This window comes from Lissotriton helveticus, chromosome 2_2 (genome assembly GCF_964261635.1).
Source record: "Lissotriton helveticus chromosome 2_2, aLisHel1.1, whole genome shotgun sequence".
Lineage (NCBI taxonomy): Eukaryota > Metazoa > Chordata > Amphibia > Caudata > Salamandridae > Lissotriton > Lissotriton helveticus.
The window spans coordinates 253,730,485-253,751,827 of NC_136060.1; the positions used below are offsets into that span (position 1 = coordinate 253,730,485).

At 40.3% G+C, this 21,343-nt stretch overlaps 1 long non-coding RNA gene across 1 annotated transcript in view; it reads right to left on the reverse strand.

Moving 5' to 3' along the window:
- Positions 1–5,247: 5,247 nt before the first annotated feature.
- Positions 5,248–21,343, reverse strand: part of LOC144821793 (uncharacterized) — a 130,417-nt gene continuing 114,321 nt past the window's right edge. Inside the window, exons 2-3 of the long non-coding RNA XR_013608443.1 lie at positions 20,458–20,573; positions 5,248–5,333 (exon numbers count right to left, since the gene is read on the reverse strand). This is a non-coding gene — a long non-coding RNA (uncharacterized LOC144821793). The remainder of the gene's footprint in view (positions 5,334–20,457; positions 20,574–21,343) is intronic.

Here is a 21,343-nt window from a genome sequence, read left to right on the forward strand (position 1 = left end):
AGAGCCTGGAGGTTGTCAACATCTACATACCTGATATACTTTGCATGCAAAATTTGCAATGGTTCCTTGAGAATCAAGAAGGAGTAGCCATTGGAACCGACATGTACTACTGGCTTTCCCTCACATAACAAACGCAAAGAGATGATGTATGGAGTGCTCAAGGGAACAGTCCAGCTGAACTGCCAGGCCCGGTCCTCCCTGGACCAGAAACAAGCATACTGGGACCGGTTTCGGGGTAACACCCCTCATCAGCCAGGCTAGCAAGAATCCAGTGGCAAAGTGAGAAAGGGATACTCGTCTGGGTATACCCTGCCAACTTAGGGCAAACAAAGCAAACACAAGGAGATGACGAACAGAGTGCTGAAACTTTTCAGACACTCACTCCCCAGTCATAGATCTGGGTTGAATCCATCATCATTCTTTAGGTCTCTTAGTCACCCCAGTTTGGACCCAGCAATACAGTATTGACCCTGTGCCTCATGGGAACAGTCCAGCCTGAACTGCCAAGCCTCCATTCTTAATGCCATGCTACCTCTTGTCTCAGGACCCTTGAAGGCAGCATCAGCCACAAAAAGTAAAATAGTGTCATGATCCTTCCCCAGCTTTTCTACTATGATATGCCTCAGTAACATATGGTATTTTTATAGGAACCAACAGCATATAGCATGTGGGGCAGAAGTACAAAATAAAGACACACCAGACTGCCTATCTATATATATATAAAAACGAAAGTATGTCTGTCTGTCTGTCTGTCAGTTTGTCCTTTATGCATTACTACACCATTCATCCGATCGCCATGAAACTTTGGGAAGTTGTTGAGTACACTCCCGTGAAGGTTTCTGGCATAAAAGTGTTTTAAATATTGGCCCCCCAGGGCCCTTATAATCTTTTGAATACTGATGTACGCACCAGACGGAAAAACAAAAAAATTGTGTATCCACAAGCACTCGAATAAATAAATAGAATTAAAACGACACTTTGAAATGTTTTCCATATTAAATTGAATAAGTTTCAATAAAAATGACACAATGGAAATTGAATGTTATCATAACGAGTTTAATTGAATTTCCTTTCTTCAGAGAGCGCAGCAATGCGCAACGGGTAAGCTAGTATGTTTATAAAACACCCCCCATGAACATATCAACACCATTGTACACATGCATCGTTACTGAAACCTTTATTGCCTTGTTGTGATTCCTGTTGACTTTACAGAACTATTACATGTATTGTAACGGCAGTGCTAGTTACAACCAACCACTCTGTTTTTTGCAGTGTCAGACTGAAGATCACATTGCCTTAGCCAATCAAATGGCCAGTAATTTTTTTTGTTTTCAGTGACCAGTGCGGCCATCTAATTGTGACCTTTTTTAGTTTTTAGTGCCCCTATTGCGGTTGCCATCTTTGTTGGAATTGCTGCGATATAAAGCAGCCTAACAAGCTGCCTGGTACAGAGTATTGAGAGCCGGAGAGCCAACACGCCGTATGCCAGTGCAGGAGAGTCTAGCCTCAGGAGGACTCATCTGCGCTTCCCCAGGAAATGGTAGGCTGCAGAACAGAGCACTTATGGAAGCAGGAAAGGAGACGCCTGCATATAATGTAGAGATCATATTGTTTGAGGAATGCTCGTGATGTAACCAGGCTTGTTCTTGAAGCGGTTTCTGAGACTGCTTTCAGAGATTGTATGGAACTACTTGAGGTTTATTAAACCTAGGGCACAACCTTATGAGACTTGGGCACATTACTGATATCGTGGCAATCAGTGATGTAGATTGTGCAAACATCATATGAGAACGTGGTAGTTGATGAATGAATGGCTTGCTAAACAAGGCTTAAATCCAAGATTGTGCATTTGAGTCCATTGGAGTATTAGTAGTGATACCAGTTTGAGACTTCAAGGCACCACGTTTAGAAACAGTATCAGCAAGATTTTCCTGGAGCGCGTATTACAATTACCCTGATTTATGAGAATACTTGATTTACGTAAAAACACCAGACAACCAGAGAGTACAAAATGGCAGGAAACCTGTCCTTAGCAAAGAGACCAGTGGGAAGTATAAACCAGGACATTCTAAGATCTACTAAGCTGCTAATCAAAGAAGTTGTCTTTTTTTACTTCACAGGTAACAATCTTTCCCTAACTTACTGTTATTTGTGTGAGTGCAGAAACAGTGAAAAGTAACTCTTCGCGCGTTGTTCCAGATCTTCCTCTTCGCAGTACCCTCTCTAATTCCCTTCCCCTCATCTGGCCACTCTGAACCTCTGTCATACAAAAACGCAGAGTTGGAGCTGCCCGAAGGTGGGCCTCTGGAGGGTACTACTCCAGAGGAACTGCAACTGTTACAAAATACTTTGCCCACGAATTCTAGTTCCTCCCGAGCAGTGTTGCCAAGATGTCCACTCATATGGATATATGTGCTATGCCCAGCAACATGCAAAAGGAGGTGTCGGATGCCAGACAAGAGACCGCCACCTTAACAAGCATGGTAACACAGTAACAAGTCCATGGGAACGGCTTCACCTGGGCCTAAGGTGTCAGACCGTAAATCAAACAGTACCCTTTTTTAACACAGGTCCAACTGCACTTCATGGTCAAGACAACTTCTTTTCCTAACACTCAGTCCTGTATCGCATTCCTGATTTCTTATCTTACTGGCGACGCCGCAATGTGGGCAGTACCTATTATTAACTCTGACAACCCCTTGCTTTACAGTTGGAGACTTTTCAAATTTGAATTTGAGAGGGTCTTTGACTGACAAACGATCACAGGCTCAGCAGACAGAGAACTGCTGGAACTTCAACAGGGCAACAAAAATCTTGTACACTACCTGACCCAGTTCAACCACCTAGTGGCTGAAACATACTGGCCAGAGATAAAAGAGTGGCCTTGTATTATCAGGGACTAAGGGACGAACTTCAAGATCTCATAGCTCCTGTAGACCTGCAGCCAAGAATTTGGGTTATTGCCCTAACTCTGCAATTGGATCACTGCCTCTCGGGTAAGAAAGGTGATAAGAGACGACCGGCATTTCGGACCTATACACGGTCTAAAGGAAGGAGTAATACTACTCCCCAATACACTAGTGAGAACATGGAGATCAAAGACCTATGAAAACCTCTCACACAAGAAGAAAAGGACTCTCAACGCAAAAATGGTTTGTGTTTGTACTGCAGGAAAAAGGGGCACTTCGTGAAGGAGTGCCCAGTACATCCCAAAGGCTGATTCCCCAGTGAAATTAGTAAGAGACAGGGAAACTAATTGGCTCAGGGAGCAAACAGGAGCATTCCCCGAGTATAACCGTCTGGAGGCCCCTGATCAAGCTATTGCAAATATCTTGCAAACCTCTGCACCCCATCTTGTAATCAATGTTCGCTTCGTAATAAAGGATTTAATCAAGAAGAAAGTGGTGGTCATGGTTAATTCTGGGGCTACCAGAAATGTAATTGACTCAGCATTCTGTTCCAAACTAAAGATTCCCACCACTACCAAGTAACAGCCCGAAATAATTTGAGCAGCGGATGACACACTACTCACGTCCAGATAATCACTCACTCTACAATCGGCATACCTATGTTGTGTCATTTGGAGGACACTTTTCACAAAGATGCTATTTCCTCTGATGTAATTGTAATTGATGCACCACAGTTCGTGGTAATTTTGGGTATGCCTCGGCTGATGGAGTATAACCCCACCACTGATTGGGCTAAGAGAAGCATAAGCATTTCGAAAGGGGTTACCAAGAATGTTTGGTACAAAAGGATACTCATGTCAGTTCCCCAGAGCAACAATCAATCATGGAAACCAACGCTCACTTCATAGCAACAGCAGCAAAACAGGACATCGACTTACCTGAAATATATCAGTCCTTCCCGGATGTATTTTGCTAGGCTAGCGCCACACCATTGCGCTTACAACTGTGAAATAGATCTAATTCCCGGTGCAAAGATCCCATGAGAAGGAAAACCAACACCAATGATATTACCTGGACAAATACTTGAAAAACAGTTTCATTACACCATCCAAGTCTCCGGCAGCATATCTCCTCTTCTTCGTGTCACAAGACAGCGCGAATTGCGCACCTGTATCGATTTTTTTATGCACTCAACAACATTACTGGGAAGAATCGATATTCATTACCGCTGATCCCAGTGATCCTCATTCAGGTACGCACAGGTACCATAACCCAATGTTAAATCTGAGAGGAGCCTTCCAAATGGAGCGTATCCATGCCGGAGATAGATGGAAGACGGCATTCAGAACTCGTTATGGCCTTTTAGAGTATTGTGTCATGCTGTTTGGGCTGTGTTGTGTACAAGCGGCATTCCAGTTTTTTGTGAATGATGTCTTGCACGACTACTTGGACCACTTCATATTCGTCTATATTGACGATATTTTAATATACTCTGCTTCCCGTCAAGAGCATGAAGAGCATGTTCAGATTATTTTAATGACTCCACAACAACATGGTCTGTTCTGCAAATTGCCAAAATGTTTAATTCCACATGATCACGGTGGAATTCTAAGGGCTTATTCTTTTCCCTCGAGGTATAACAATGGCAGAATGGAAAGTGCAAGCGATCATGGACTGGCCTGCACCCAAGTCTGTCAAAGACATCCAGCAATTCCTGGGATTCGCTAACCTTTACAGACATTTTCATTAACCCTTTTCAACCAAAGCAACTCTCGTGACCAGACTCTTAAGGAAGAGTACCAAGTTCACATGGACAGCAGAAGCTAGCAATACATTTCAGGAATTGAAAAAGTTGTTCATAACAGCTCAGCTAGCCAATTATAGAGGGGGCCAATCTCCCGAAAAACAAAGTCCTATCCACTTCATCCAGTGGCATACTTGTCTAAGAAATTTGTACCTGCTGAGCAAAATTGCACCATGGCAGAGAAGGAACTTCTAGCCATTCGACTTGCCTTCAAAGAAAGGCACAATTACTAGCTTGGTGCAAAATACCCAATGGCAGTGTACACTTCCTAATTCCCTTACCCACATCTGGCCTCTCTAAGCCTCTGTCATATATAAACACATAGTCATACTTTCAGCCCTCTGTACTTTCTTAATCTCTCCTACTTCCATTTTCCCTTGTACCTCAGCAGCAAAAAGGCTGCTGATGAGCTCCGGGTAAAAAGGCCTTCAATCATGTGATGTCATCAGCATCAATATGTGAGTGGAATACCAAAAACAGAATGGAAGGTGCACTCGAATAAAGTCAGTATCAGTAGTAATTTTTACGTAAATTCTTCTTTATTCAAAAAATATTTGTGAAGCATAGGCACAGCCAACGCGTTTCTTTCCTCTTTTTGCCTTTTGGGAACTTCGTCAGGGCTGTAAAGATTACAAACATATATAAACATAAATATACACTCAACGTGACACATAAAGTGTTAACAAAGACTAAACATAAGTAACCCAAAGAACAATAACTGACATGAAACAAAGTGATTTAAAATTCAGTCTGACACAGACTGTAGTGATATATCCTAGGATACAATGATTACCACAAAATGTACTAAACATGTTTTAAAACACAAATTTTTGTTGTAACACATACTAATATACATATTATTTACAACATCTTGTTACCTAAGAGGACAACTCTAGATGATACCATATACAACACAAGATATGGTACGTGACAAGAGAGGTGTGGTGACATTTAAGGGAGAAGTAGTTACTTTAAGGAAACTTATCACGTCTGTTTTAAAAACTAAATTTTGATTCCCACGGAGTAGAGGTTTTAAATAAGTCCTACATTTCAAATGAAGAGAGACTATTGTTAACAGTTTTATAACAAAAGAGCCTACACAAGAGGAAGTTGGAGAATGACAGCATGAAACAGGTGGAGAAGAAGAACCATGAACTGAGAATGCTTACCGAATACTTGTAAGGTTAAGGGGCTGGACTTGATAGTCGGATTGAATAAGGCTCAGCGCAATAATCTGTACCGTCACAAAGTGGTAGCCTAAAGTAAGACTAGAAGGTTTATTTAAATGAGGTAAGATGGAACAAGGGCGATTAAAAATGCACCGCACAATAGATCCAAGATAAAGGTCAAAACCCGGTGTGGGGACAGTACTTATAGTATAAAATAAATACCCATCTGGGCTGGTAAAATGAGCCCTGCAAAAGGAGAATCAAATTATTATAAGTAACATTTTTTATAAATTTTATGCTAAAATTGTGAAAGGAGACCGATGTGGGTTTGTTTGGTTTCACTAAGGTATTCATTTACCACCCTTTGTATACATATACCTTAATATCTGAATAAAGTGAGCCTTGATAGCCGTCGTCTCAAGTGGTTCTTATTCGTATAATAGAATCCAAGTCCAAGAACTGTAGTGAAAATCAGATCGGGTGGCCAGTAGGGGATAGTAAGAAAAGGATTCCTGAGAAGACAAATTCAGCAAAAGGTTGGACCGCATACATGATGGTAGAGTATTGTAGATATCTAAAAACCCTTGGTACAATGTACCATTTAATGTTGAGAACATTGAATAACCACCATATGTATCCAATATAAACCGTACGCTATTTTCTAGTCCCAATTGGGTACTAAGTTTAGAGGGTTTAGCTAACTTAATATAATGTATATCCTAAAATCAGTAAGAAACGTACTGAACATCACCACCTTACCTAGTAACAGCCCCAAGGCAGGGTTAACATTAAGTTTAACCGGATCATAGAGTTTTCATAGAGGTTCTATAAAGTAAATAGAAATGAGTTAGGGGTTGAGTCAGGGTTAAAGGGAGACAGCCACTTGTTACATGAGTATATGTTTTGCAGGTTACGTATTGGAGAAACACAAATTATATTCATAAGACGTCGGGAACGATCCTATTTCATGGGTGTTATAAATAGAAAAAGTGCATATAAACGTATCTTTGGTTATTAAAAAACCCAATTCTTATTTAAAAGTAGCATATTAGAGGCATTAGTGATTACATTACAAAATATGTAAATAATACCAAAATATGAATCCAGTGCAGCATATAAACGTACTCCCACGTTGAGGACCTCCAAGGTTTCGTAATCAATCGTGTACTCCGCCCGCCACTGGTCAAGTAGTGACCCAAATTCAAAGTAGGAATCGCGGAGAACCGCACCTAAGGTATTAAAGGAAACCCGATTCAAAACACGGGATTACCAGGCTAGGATAAGCGGATGTTAGCGTGCAGATAGCCCCCCGTCTCCATGTCCAACAAACATACCTGTGATAGGGTCTCGGCTCCTGAAATCTCGGCATGCGCGGCGTTTTGCAAAAAAGCAGCGGACGCCATGCTGTTTATATTTCGGAATATGAATTGAGTTCACCTGCTTAACCAAGTGAGTCCCACCCCTTGACACCTATCATGTGACGAGATCTAGCGTGGCTTCAGATACTGACCGGGTGCCATCTTGTAGTGGGGGTTCAAATGGAATAATAGAGATATTGCAGCCCGGGTTCAAATAAGTGCCAAAAAGTATTAAGAGTAGACAAACGAACCCCGTCCAACCGATACCCGTCATGTGACGGGACCGAGCGCGGCTTGAAATACTAAGCAGGCGCCATGATTTAGTGTAGGTTCAATGAGATACGGGAAATAATACGGTCCCGATTCAAAAAGGATAGAAAATAACAAGCGTACTAGAGCATTTATAACCCACTGATGTGTTCCTAAAGAAAAGAGTTATTTCGAAATTTCATACCCAAAGGGGTAACTGAGATAGCGTAAATATACTGGCTCAAAAAGTGAAAAGAAGATGTTGAAGCATAACAACAAGGTAAAATTAGTCTTGAAGTATGTATTAAGGAGCTTATCACCGTATGATTATAAACAGGGGGATGGTAGCCCTAGAGTAACCTGTCACAGAATCAGTGGGCATAATACACAGCCCCTTAATGTTTGATTAAGAGGTTATACAGTCTCAGGATCTAACATTGAATGAACTAGCAGGTTAGAATCACATGTATAAACAGGAAGAACCATGTTTGGTACCACACAAATAAGGGGTGAACATATATACAAAGGCATTTAAAAGGATATAATAAATGAAAAGCAGATACATCTGTCCAGGCCCACTTGGAAAACATCATTTTATAAGCGTGGTCCGGGGATTTATATCAGAATAGAACCCCATATAAGCACATCTAATGAGATTCTTTTTGGAAAGTCACAGTATTAGTTCAAGAAAAAATGAAGTTCCCTATCAGTGTTATGCCCCATTTGAGTGGCCTTCAAACGGCAAATCCATTTTGCTTCCCTTTGTCGGAGTGCCAGTTCTCGGTCTCCCCCCCGAACATCCTGCGGAATGTGATCAATACCGAAGAACCAGAAGGTTAAATCATTAGGATGATTGTCATTATAGTGTGCACTAACTGGATACCGAATATCCTTGTTAATTATCGCCCTGCGATGTTCTTGGGTTCTAATCTTTAATGGGCGAACAGTGCTACCAACATATATAATGTTGCAATTACAGCCCAGTATGTATACCACATATGGCGTATTGCAGTTAACAAATTCATTGATCTTATATGTTTTTGAGGAATTGTATGCAAATTCGCTAGTCTTATTGCGGCCAAAAGGGCATATATTACATGATCCGCAATTTTAAAAACCACTAGGTTTCGGTGGAAACCATATCTTCTTGACATTTGTCAAATAACTCTTACACAGAGTATCACGCAGGGATCTTCCTCTGTGGTAAGTTATTTGTGGTCGGTCAGTGATTACATTTGTTAATCCAGTAATGCTTTTAAGGGTCGCCCAATTCTTTTTGAGGATGTTATACACTTTGTTACTGTTAGTATTGTACTGGGTTACAAATCGCACCGGGCAGTCCTTTTTTCGAGTTGATTTGGGATTTTTTTTGTTTTATGCATAGGGTATCTTCCCTATTGAGTTTGGTCGCCCTTTCAGCCGCTGTCTGCACAATATTCTTTTTGTAACCTCTCTTCAGGAATCTGTTATTTGCTTCTTGGATGTTATTGGCAAAGGTATCCTCTTGGCTACAATTTCTCCGTATCCGTACCATCTCTCCATAGGGGATATTATTAATCACAGACTGCGGGTGAGCACTTTCAGCACGTAGTACTGCGTTACAGGCCGTTTCCTTCCTAAAGAGTGTGCATTGGACAACATTATCTTTAATGTAGAAATGAATGTCCGAAAAATCGATGCTTTCTCTTCCCTGTTTCATGGTCAGTTTGACATTGCAGTTGTTATCGTTAAGATATAGATGGAAGGACGCTAATTGTTCATTCGTTCCAGACCATAGGACTATGATGTCGTCAATGTACCTCCCCCAAAACACAATATATTCTGTCCAGGGGGAGGCACGATTACACCATGCATGTTCCCGCTCGTACCAGCCCATAAATAAACAGGCATACGAAGGCGCAAATTTCGAACCCATGGCAGTCCCGCAGATTTGGTGGTACCAAGTACCGTCATGTAGGAAGTAGTTGTTGTCAAGGATGATATTAATCATTTCCAAGAGCATTTCGTTGAAATCGTGTAATTCAGCTCTCTTTGTCTAGGAAGGATCGCACAGCAGTTATACCAAAATTACTCTGAATACAGGTATATAAGCTCTCCACATCAAAAGTTACAAAGGAGAGTTCTTCAGACCATTGTAAACCATTAAATTTGGCTAGAATGTCTTTGCTGTCACGGATATAGGACGGGAGGTTGATGACATGCTTTTGTAAATTAAGGTCAACAAACTCAGAAATTTTCTCCGTCAATGAGCCAATTCCAGAGGTTATGGGGCGGCGAGGTGGAAAGGCGGCCCCCTTGTGAATTTTTGGTAGAATGTATATACACGGGTGTCTTGGTTTATCAACCCGCAGGTATCTGAATTCATCCTCACTTATGAGGCAGATCTCTCGCCACTCGGTAAGTTTGGCTGTTATCATACTGCTAATTTTATTTACAGGGTTGGCAGAAATGCGCTGGTAGCAATTAGTGTCGTTCAGTTGTCTTTGAATTTCAGCCATGTAGTCATGATGATTCATCACGACCACATTTCCGCCCTTGTCGGCTTCCTTGATGACGATGGTGTTATCTGTACTCAATTTTTCCAGGGCAAGTCTCTCCCTAGCAGTGATAATATGTGTAATGGAGGTATTACGTCTCTCTAGTGTTTCTAATTTATATAGGCCACTAGTTACTTGGTCGTAGAAAGTATCAATACTGGGATGGTAGTGAGTGAGTGTTGAAGTGACACACATGAATACCTCCTGCGAGGCAGAGGTTATCATGTGTGTCACTTCACCAAAATGACAGTAATGGCAATATCTGTCATGAAACACAAGAGAACTACTCATTCCTTTTACTGAGCAATAAAAACAATAATTTATGTCACTGACCAAAGTTTAACTTGAGTATTTATTGCCAAACAATTCTATTATTGAGTACATGAAAATCAGCACTAGACATTAAAAGTCATTTTAAAAATGCATACTGTGTTTGCTACAACTTTGTGACTTGAAAAATAGAAAATGATTGAATTAGAATACAAAGACCGGCATTTTAATCAATTAATCCTAGTATTGTTGATGAGAATGTTAGTACTGGCCTTAACAAGGAGGTGCATAGGGCAGGCACATCCCCAACAGTCTGACAAGTGTTAATTTAAAGCACATAGGAGTTCCAGTAAAGTACTGCACAGTAGAAAGGAAGACTAAATTAACTGTAAAAAAGCACGTTTTTACCATTTTCTCGCATTTGAGGAGATTTTTTCCATCCTTGATCAACTGAGGAAGTTTAATCCAGAGAGTGGCACTCTGGCCTCTGAAACACTTGCCACCAAGTAAAATAAGCTTAAAATTAGGAATCTCCAAGAGCTAGGAGATGCAGAACATAGCCTATGAAAGGGTTCATAGTGGTTCCAATTCATGCCTAAAACTATGATTTTAAATTGTGTATTTGTATAAAATATGTATAGGGCATAATGATTTAGCTAATCCTCTTCTTTCGGGAAACAAATCCTTGTGCTAACATGGGCATATTTGTACAAAAAAATGGTTGTGGCTGCAGTGTTCTGAATATGTAGAGTTTCGCACCGTTTTTAGCTCTGGTTTAAAAAACAAGCTGGTTTTATACAGTCAATGAGTGAATTAAAAGATGTGTCCTTTGGAAATAAAATAATGGAAAAATACACTGTAAGGTACAGAGTTGTAAACAAATGTTTAGATACACCTGGAGCAACCCCATCTAAGGAAGAGTTCATAACCAGAGGAGTATCAAGATTCCACACTTGGTAAACCAGGCCAGGACAAGTGTTGATGGACTGTCGCCGTAAGAGGTTGTCACAGATACTAGGAGAGTAACAGGCGAATATGAATTCCGATTTGAAGCAATTATAAGAGGTGGTACTGAGTCATCCAATTCCAGCAATTGCCCTAAGATCACAGAAGTAATACTCTAATATTGGCTTGACCATTTCTAATGTATATAAGAAGTTAGCTACCATCTGTATACATGTAAAAGTTCAACCTATCCCTTGAATTACACAAACCAGTGGGCCCAAGCATAGGTTGAACAAGAGGGGAGATACTGAGGAACCCTGAAGAACTCCCCTAAACAATATATGATGTTACAAAGCATACCATCACAAGTGCTATCTTCAAAGTTGCTATTAGCCATCAGTTTACGCTCAGCGGTATGCTCATATACCGCCCACCTGGCAATGACTCTGTCTTCAAGTCCGCACTGGCCGATATGGTTAGCCCTATAGCGATGGGTTGTGCTAACTTTAACATCATAGGGGACCTAAACATCCATTTTGATAATAGGTCGTCCACAACCGTGAACACTCTGCTGGCGGATCTTGAAGCCCTTCAACTCATCCAGCTTGTCACTCTTCCTACCCACTCAGGGGGCCATATTCTGGACCCCTTCTTTTCCACGCTTGAGGGGGTGAAGATGTCAGACCCGATGCAGATAGGATGGACGGATCACTTGCTAGTGGAAGCCTTTTGTCCTATCCACGATAAGTCTTTTAAATCAGTGGACAGGCCAATCTTAAAAAGGCTTTGGCATAAGCTCAAACTTGAAGATTTTTACAGTTTACTGGAACAGAAACCTTTGAGCGCCTTTGTCAACGTGGACCAAGGTTACCAACAGTTCTGCACTTGGATCTCTGAGGCTCTTGACTCCCTTATACCTTTGAAGTGGTCGAAATGTAGGGCAAAAACAGCTAGCCCTTGGTATGATGAGTCTCTTGCCGAGCTGAAAAAATCCTGCCGGAAAACAGAGAGGGAATGGAGAAGATCTTACGATCCTACTCTGAAAATCCGGTACTTTGCGGCTCTAAAGCTCTATCACAGGGCCATTTGCAGAACACGGGCCGCATTTTACGCTCAGGAATTTGCAGCCAGCACTAATCCATCTAAACTGATCTTTAAGGTCCTGAAAGACCTTATGAAAAAAAGAGCCACCTCAGAGGTGATCTGCACAGACTCCCATTGTGAGAACCTTGCCACCTTCTTCCTGGAGAAAGTGCAAAAAATCTACCGAGGATTTGATCTATGTCAGCCGACTCCTGAGGTAGTTGACCCCGATCCTTTGGGGTATGAGACCCTGGCTATAATACCAGATTTGTCTATTGAGATCTTTGACAAACTTAGCCTTAGGGTTAAATCAGGCTCTCCTCTGGACCCGCTGAAGCCGGCTCTTACTAACACGCTTTCCCCGCTGTGCCGAGCTCCCATATTGAATCTCATCAATATGTCGCTGTCTAATGGAGTAGTCCCCACCGCCTGGAAACAGGCGGTGGTTACTCCTATACTAAAAAAGGCCAACTCTGACCCGCGGCTGTCAGAAAACTACCGACCTATCTCCCTATTGCCTTGGATCTCTAAAGTAACGGAAGCCCACGTCAACTCAGTTCTGTCTGAGTATCTGGCTCGCAATCAGATACTGGATCCCAGTCAGAATGGCTTCCGGCCAGGACACAGTACCGAGACGGCGTTACTTTACATCATTGAACATCTTCGCCTAGTCCTTGACTCAGGACGTACAGCAGCGCTTTTATTATTAGATCTTAGCGCTGCTTTCGATACTGTGTCCCACCATATACTGATCCAACGCCTAGAGGAAGTTGGAGTCGCTGATATCGCTCTCAAGTGGTTTCGATCATTTTTGTCTGATCGATCCTTTAAAGTGGCAATACCACCAGGCCAATCTACCATCTATCCCTTGGAGCTGGGAGTCCCACAGGGCTCCTCGTTGAGCCCCACAATGTTCAACCTCTATGTGAAACCGTTAGCTGCGGTCGTCAAACAGTGGGGTTTGGTGATGACCTCATATGCAGACGACACGCAGCTGGCGGTGACACTTAGTGGAGACCCTGAGGTGGAGGCTCCCAGATTCCGTGCTGGACTTGTGGCAGTAGCAAGCTGGCTTCGCACCAATTGCCTACAGTTGAATGCCACCAAAACTGAGGTGTTGGTGTTGGGGAAGCACGCTGAGCTATGGGGAAACCAGTGGTGGCCACCAGAGTTGGGCGTTACTCCAATTCCAGCGTCGGGAGTGAAAAATCTAGGCATCTGGCTGGACCCCGCGCTCACTTTTATGGATCACACCAAAAAGATTGCCGCCACGTGCTATGGTATTCTGCGGGGTATAAGGCCGGTCCTGAAGTATTTTGATCCCCCCACTAGACAGCTTGTGGTCCAGGCGTCGATTCTATCCCGACTGGACTACGGCAGCTCGCTGTTGTTGGGGATGAATCAGGCGGAGGCCTCTAGGCTCCAAAGGGTACAAAATGCCGCGGCGCGAGCCATTGTGGGCCTCCCCAGACACTGTTCTGTGTCAGGTACCATCTTGGCCCTTCACTGGCTTCCGGTCAGACAGCGGATTAAGTTTAAGGCGCTGTGTCTGGCCTTTAAAATTCTGAAATCTTCTTCGCCGCTGGCACTTGCCAATTTACTTACTCCCTACATCCCTCGGAGATCACTAAGATCAGAGGCCCTCCATCTGGCAGTCTGCCCCCGCTTTAAACTGAGTAGAATGGGCGGCCGCTCATTCCGGGTGCTCGCAGCAGGGCTATGGAACTCGCTGCCGGTATCCATCCGAGCCCTCAATGACCTGTTCGCCTTTAGACAGGCGATCAAAACCTTCCTGTTTCCCGCTTCTTAATAACTTCCCCTTTTTTTAATGTGTGTTATGTTACAGTGCCTGTCAAAAGCGCCAGGACGCCCCTTTGCTGGGGCAGCTGTGCGCGATAGAAATATAAATAACATAACATAACATAACATGCATACTTTTACATCACAGTTTTTACAATGCAAATACCATTAGAACACATGTTTTTACACCGCAAACCATTACAAAGCAAATTCATACAGTTAAATTAAAAGTACCATTACATCGCAAACCATTGCCACGCATACTAATACAACGCATGCCATTACAAAGCATAATAAGTCTACAATATAAAATGTTAAAATTATGGGTATTTTTTTCTTTCAACCATACATGCAAGCAAAACAAGTGTTTTGGGTGGGGTAGTACATTAACACCCAGGTATTAATTTTAATACTCAAGTGTTAATTAAAATACTAAAATATTCAAACACATAGGTAATAATAATTTTCGTAATTTTCCAAAAATTAGTTTGACGGTTAAAAAACCTAATTTAAAGCATATGTAAAAACATCATTTTAAAAAATACATTCTACAATTTGTGTCATAAACAGAATTTACATACAAAGCACAGAAAGCATAGAAAACGGGTTTCCTTCAACTAATTCCATTACAGCACCTGACCTATCATACACTCAAAACGGCTGACATTCTAGAATGGAACATATAAACCAACCTTTCACACTACACATATTAATTATACATTCTGTCAGGTTCTGATTCACGAGAAAAAATTGTTTCCAAAACATATTTTTTTTTCAAATTCTCGTTTACCCCTAAAAAACGTATAAAAGAAGCCACCTATCATTTTGTTCTCACTGGTGCACTGACTTACATGGTGACTACACACAGAAGTAGTAGAAGGAGACTTGACATGACTTTTAAGTCGTACACTGCCATCTACTGGCAGAAGTAAGTGTATGTTTAACACAAAACACCTTCAGAATGAAAACATATATATCAAGTACTTAAACATTTTTTTTCAATTATTTGCAGCACTTCAAAATCAGCTCCAAGTTGACTACAGTTATTCGGAAACTATATTTCCATTTAAAAGTAAGTGCATATCAAACTACGTTTTTTAATTACAAAAAAAGACCAAAAACAAAAATGAAAATACTACCAGGTAATTGACTCAGGGAAGGGGCTGGACAGTGGTGGGGGGGACTAAATTGCTATTCTAACTCCACCAAGTGATTGCCTCAGGGAAGGTGCTGGACAGTGGTGGGGGAGGGGTAAATTACTATTCTAACTTCGCCAAGTGATTGCCTCAGGGAAGGTTCCGGACAGTGGTGGAGGGATAAATTACTAATCTAACTCCAACACGTGATTAACTCAGGGAAGGTGCTGGACAGTGGTGGGGGGACTAAATTATTATTTTTACTCCGCCAAGTAATTGCCTCAGGGAAGGTGCTGGACAGTGGTGAGGAGCAAAATTACTCTCCTAACTCCGCCAAGTGATTGCCACAGGGAGGGTGCTGGACAGTGGTGAAAGGCTAAATTACTATTCTAACTCCAAAAGGTGATTGACTCAGGGAAGGTGCTGGACAGAGGGGGGGCTAAATTACTATTCTAACTCCGCCAAGTGATTGCCTCAGAGAAGGTGCTAGACGGTGGTGGGGGGGCTAAATTACTATTCTAACTTCCCCAAGTGAATGCCTCAGGGAAGGTGCTGGACAGTAGTGGGTGGCTAAATTAAAAATCTAACTCCAACAGGTGATTGACACAGGGAAGGTGCTGGACAGTGGTGGGGTTCCTAAATTTCAACTTTAACACCGCCAAGAGAATGACTCAGAGAAGGTGCTGGACACTGGTGGGAGTCTTAATTACTATTCTAACTCCAACAGGTAATTGACTCAGGGAATGTGCTGGAAAGTGGTGGTGGCTAAATTGCTATTCTAACTCCATCCACTGATTGACTCAGGGAAGGTGCTGGACAGTGGTGGGGATAAATTACTATTCCTACTCCACCAAGTGATTGCCTCAGGGAAGGTGCTCGACAGTGGTTGGCAGCTACAGTACTACTCTAACTCCAACATGTGATTGACTCAGGGAAACTGCTGAACAATGGTGGGGGGACTAAATTACTATTTTAACTGTGCCAAGTGATTGCCTCAGGAAAGTTGCTGGACAGTGGTGGGGGCTAAAGTACTATTCTGACTCCACCAGGAGATTGCCTCAGGGAAGGTGCTGGACAGTGGTGGCGGGCTAAATTACTATTCAACTCCACCAGGTGAGTGACTCAGGGAAGGTGCTGGACAGAGGAAGGGGTAAATTACTAATTACTATTCTAATTCCGCCAAGTGATTGCCTCAGGGAAGGTGCTGGACAGTAGTGGGGGGCTAAATTATTATTCTAACTCCACCAATTGAATGTCTCAGGGAAGGTGCTGGACAGTTGTGGGGGGCTAAATTAGTATTCTAACTCTACCAGGTGATTGACTCAGGGAAGGTGCTGGACAGTGGTGGGGTGCAAAATTACTATTCTACCTCCGCCAGGTTATTGCCTCAGGAAAGGTGCTGGACAGTGGTGGGGGGCTAAATTCCTATTCTAACTTCACCAGGTGATTGTCTCAGGGAAGGAGCTGGAAAGTGGTGGGGGGCAAAATTACTATTCTAACTCCGCCAAGTTATTGCCTCAGGCAAGGTGCTGGACAGTGGTGGGGGACAAAATTACTATTCTAACATGTAATGGTGCTTGACTCTTGGAAAGTGAAAAAAATGGAATCAGCACCCATTATATCACATACATTATTTCTCAATTAGGTTAAACACAAATTGTACTTGACGACTTCAGAGAAATGTGTCCAGTCCAAGTTGTTCTTTACGAAAATACTTGTTGTTTTTATTGGAATCATTTGAATAAAATGTTCATAAAATCCATTACACCATTTAGCCAACGAGTTTCGTCTCCGAAGAGACTTCTTCAGGGCTCTAGTTATTAATGATCTGCCGTATCTAAGAATCCAATGGTATGCTTATTTCTATAAACAACATTTTTTCAAATATTTCTCAACGTGGGTTACGGCTTGGAAGTGTTGGTCTCTAGAAAATAAAATCTTATTTCTAAGGGTCCAATGGTAATCAGGCTCGCAAAGAGGTAACTTGTCAGTAATCCTAGATGTTGGTTCAAGTAACATAATCAATAAACTGCAGGGTGGCCCGCAAAACTCATCGACGCTCATGTAAAGAAACCATCGTCTTTTTAAGACACGTTTCTTTGAAGTCGTTGAGTACAATTTGTGTTTAAACGAATTGAGAATTAATGTATGTGATTTGATGGGTGCTGATTCCATTCTTTTTTCATGTTCTTTGGGACTTTGTCCCAATAGGAAGTGTAGAGGGGTGCACTTTCTGGTTGTCAAGCACCATCACCCAACTACTGAGCTACATTAAGTGTCAGGTGTGGTACTCTTTGCCTCAATCCTCTGTTGTTGCTTCTTTTCATGACTCTTGGAAAGTGTTGAAAAGTGATGATATACAAAATAAAGTTAATTGACATTTGTTTCTTCTGACAACATATTCATTTTAAAGTTGACCATATAATCAATAATTATTTTCACAGGTTTACTTTTTCATCAAAAATAACCATCGAAGAATAACCAGCAGCTGAACTTCAACCAAACCTCTCCAGCACTAACTAAAAAATCAAAAGGCCTTTCACTTGTGAATTATTTGGAAACCCTCAAGAAACAGCCCAACCTAACTAGCCCAATTCCCATACGTTTCCAAAAATAGAGTTAAACAAAAAACACGTTAAAGCCAAATAACAAATTGCAAAAGCAGACTAACCAGAGATCATTAAAAAAAATCTGTACCCTTAGCTTTATCTTTCAGACAAACCAAACAACAACCAGAACTGAGACCCAACCACCAGCAAAAAGTCCAAAACCATTAAAAGGACAAGCAAATAATCAAGAAAAACCTTGAAAAGGTGAGTAAAATTACAAAAAGACAATAAAACCTAATATTCCTTTTGCAGGACTCAACTAGAAAACAAAGCCATACAATCTTAGCATGCATAATAAAAGGCAAACAATCTAATAAACAGCATGTTATTTCAAAATGCAATAGGCAATCAATAAACAATCAACCTAAATGTATTATTTCACAGGATGCAATCAATAAAAAATGTCATAACTTTTTTTTAAAATATTTTTTTGCAGACAAAAATCAAGATGGCTACTGGAAGACGAGCAACATACCTGAAATCCAACAGATGCAATAGGTTATTAAAGTACAAATGGCTACGTTTATTGTAAGGAGAGATTAACTAAGCTGAGGTGTCATTGAAGGTGTGTGCAATATTACTCATCCCATTGCACAGGCAGAACGGTTACTCTTGGTGACACTGTTGAAAGGACCACAGGGCATAACCACTCTGCCTCTGCAATAGAGATTGAGATTAGAGAAATCATAAATCAAATGAAAGACCTTTGCATCCACCTCCAATGAATGCCTCCAATGAACCATGTGGCTCAGTTTTGAGGGAGGTATCCCAAAACATTCCTATGAATGTAGCAAGTTGTATGCCCAGAATCTCAAACTTACACAGAACTATAAATCGTAAAAAATAGGCAAGTAAAACCCTATGTGTAACACCCCAAACATACTCTGATAACCTGAACTAACTGTCACTGTTACTAATAATACCTTTATTTTGCATGATAACAAAAACCCTCAGAAAAGAATACAATATTTAGCATAACCTCATGAAATTAGAGATTAGTAATATTTGGATAATGGTTGGCACTTTCACACCCCATCCCTTCACCCAAATATACACTATTCATTCCAACATTATTTAACACAATAATACCTTTAGTGTATAGTTTACTCCCTGATAAGCAAACTTCAACATACACTGAATGTTTATCATTTGGTAAAAGCTAAAACCTTGAACAAAAGTCCTAGGAAAGTGTTAATTGACTTTGAATTACCCATGATTAACACCATCACCAAAATGTATCCAGAAACCCATATTGAAGGATTTTTTTTTTCACTTTTCACAGGCATATTGGAGAAAATTTAAAAAACATCCTTAATTGAGGTTTACATATCAAACAGTAAACGCCAATTCAAGTAAAAAAAAAAACATAACAACCCTTTGCTGTGTTCCTCCAGACTGAATACTACACATCTATTAATGAATCTGAATATTTTACTACAAACGGTAAAATATTGACACCCCTTCTAAATTATTTGAGGACACATGGATTGGTCATCTAAGCAGGTCAGGTCAGGTGCTTAGAGAGAGGAGTAAAAACAAACAATGCAGTAGAGGGATGGCATAACTCCTTCAACAAATATATTGGAAAACCTCACCCAAACTTGTTTCATTTTTTGGAAATTTTGAAGAAGGAGCAAAGTTTCCAAGAAATGAGAATAGCGCAATCATTGACTGATAGTCTGAACCCTGGAATTTCAAAAAGAACAAAATTGGGTCAAATTCAATAATTTTCGTTGATGTGGGCTTCAAACTACCTAGAAAATATTGCACACATCCTATATTTCTAATCTACCCTAACCCCTATTCAACCTTATCTGCCTGTTTTGAAAATCATTTTTACAAATTCAATTGCCATTTTTTTAAATATATTAAATTTCTGGTTTCCTACATTAACTTGTCATCTTTCTTAGGCTCTTGGACTTAAGTACAATCCCACATTTCACCAAAAGTCTTGTGTAGTCCATAAATCCAGAGAAAGTAACCCAAAAACCATGTTGAAATCCAAAACCAGAGACAAACTTTCAAAAAAAGACCACAGTGTGGCATAGCCATATTGTACAGTAAATTGCTGCTGCAAACAATACTATATACACCTAAAAAACGCATCCCCAAAAAATCTAAAAAAAATCCCCCAAAAATTAGGTATTGGGCAAAATTTGCAACGAGTAAACCATTGATGCAATCCCCTATACACAGTAATCAACCATATCACAAAAATCCATTCAGCAAATGTTTAATAATGTTATCTGTGTTCTTGAACCTTCCATCTAGACGAAAAAACGTGACACATTTTAAAAAGATTGCTTTCTTTATACTTTGGATTTTTTTTAAAAATCCTTCTTTTAAAAAAATGTCTTTAAAGTAAATTTCTTAAACCAAAAGTGTCAAGAAAGCAATCAACCCGACCTGGGCCTACAACGACTACCTGCATAGGAATGAAAATGTGGGTTAAAACATTCAAAACATACAAAAAACTACTATCCTAGTTCTAACTGAATATAGAATGATACAACGCATGCAATTTCATCGCATGCCATTACAACAACCACATTGTTAGTGAGCAAAATCTTTAAATCGCAAGTTATTACATTGCTGTAGGGGGCGCGCTGGACTTAGGAATAGTATTGTTTATAATTTCCTTCTATCCGATCTTGATCTCGACGCTCCAATGACTGTGGAAGGTTACGTACACCGGCAACGACATCTGTATTAGTAAAAAAGAAAAAAGGACATTTTCTCCCATTGATTTTAATTGGAAACCGTGGGCAAAACCTAAAAGAATTTTTTTATAAATACGTTCACGTACAGTAGAGTTGCAATGTTGATTTTTTTAACAATACAAATTTTAATTCATTTTCATATTTTTTTTACCATTTAAATTGACTGTCATATTTTTTCTAAAGAAATCATCTTTAAAAAAATTCATTTTGGGTTGTCTTTATTACATATTGTTTATATTTGATATTTTTATTAATCTTAAATAATTAACTAGATTTACTCTGACTTAAGCATGGTTACATATTATTAATTATTCTATTAACTATTTATTGTATTGCTTTTAGCTCCTTAAATATTATATTAAAAATATATTATAAATTAATACCGAAGTATTACAATTAATACCTGATTATTAATACACTCCCCCACCCATAACCCCTGATTCCCTTGCATCCCATCTCAGGGGATGATTGTCAATCCCTTCTATTTTTAAAAAAAATTGTTTATTATTTTAGCAATTACTTTTAAAAAAAATACACCAGTAGAAATTAATACACAGGAATTTATATATATATGGTTATTAATACATTAGCCCACTCAAAACCCCTGTTAGCCTTGCATCCCGTCCCAGGGATTGGTTGTCAAACCCACTTCAAAAAGAATTAAATTATTTTGTAAAATTAAATACGTTTTGCTATATTATTTAATTTTTAAATTACTCAAGTAGTAATACAAATTAATACAGAAGTATTAAAA